A 1,173-nucleotide genomic window follows, 5' to 3' on the forward strand; every position below is an offset into this window, starting at 1 on the left:
AAATTTTAAGATTTTTTGTTCTAGTTCTGTAAAAAATGCCACTGGTAATTTGATAGGGATTGCATTGAATCTGTAGATTGCTTTGGGTAGTACAGTCATTTTCACAGTATTGATTCTTCCAATCCAAGAACATGGTATATATATCCATCTGTTTGTGTCATCTTTGATTTCTTTCATCAGTGTCTTATAGTTTTCTGAGTACAGGTCTTTTACCTCCTTAGGTAGGTTTATTCCTAGGTATTTTATTCCTTTCCTTGCAATGGTGAATGGGATTGTTTCCTTAATTTCTCTTTCTGATCTTTTGTTGTTAGTGTATAGGAATGCAAGAGATTTCTGTGCATTAATTTTGTATCCTGCAACCTTACCAAATTCATTGATTAGTTTCCTGGTGACGTACAGGATCTTTAGTTGAGGCATGCAAACTAGTTCTCCGACCAGGGATCAAACCCCGGCCCCCTGCATTGGGAGCACAGAGTCTTAGACACTGGAACACTAGGGAAGTCCCCATAGGGAGGACTTTGAATTTCCTCAGGATTCTAGAAAAATCTTACCTGGATTTCAAGGAGATCTCAAGGCCTTTTTAGGACTTTCAAAGGCAGTAGCTAACTAACTTGACTTTTGGAGACACCCAATCTTATACCATATTAAACAAATCAAACTCTGCCCACACTGAACATAATTTATATGCAATGATGTAAGTGTTGAGTCATGATTTAGTAGACTTGATGATTTAATGTTACCTTAGCAAAGATTTGATGAATATTTTTTGTGTGTTTTTTTTAAACCTCAATTATGTCTGCAGGCCCCGATAAATCATGCAGGGCCCTGACACAGGGGAAGGTCCTGAATGTGCATCCACAATGCAGTGTCCACCTGTCTGGATCAAATGGAAGGAGATGGTGTGTGAAAGTCACCAGCTTGGTAAAGACAGAGGTCAGGCTGCAGAGTTCTGTCCTCTGTAACATTTGTGGGAACAAATCAGGACAGCATAGCTATGTAAGGTCATCATTACATTATTCTATGTAAGGTCATCATTATTCTTTCTTTTTTTAAAAAATATTTTAATTTAATTTTATTTATTTCTTTATGCAGCAGGTTCTTATTAGTCATCAATTTTATACACATCAGTGTATACATGTCAATCCCAATTCAGCACACCACCATCCCCACCCC

The 1,173-nt window shown here is 37.5% G+C and overlaps 1 protein-coding gene across 10 annotated transcripts in view; it reads right to left on the reverse strand.

Moving 5' to 3' along the window:
- Positions 1-1,173, reverse strand: part of ADPRM (ADP-ribose/CDP-alcohol diphosphatase, manganese dependent) — a 421,658-nt gene that overhangs the window by 275,481 nt on the left and 145,004 nt on the right. The gene's annotated exons all lie outside the window — the stretch shown is intronic.

Source organism: Physeter macrocephalus, chromosome 14 (genome assembly GCF_002837175.3).
Source record: "Physeter macrocephalus isolate SW-GA chromosome 14, ASM283717v5, whole genome shotgun sequence".
Lineage (NCBI taxonomy): Eukaryota > Metazoa > Chordata > Mammalia > Artiodactyla > Physeteridae > Physeter > Physeter macrocephalus.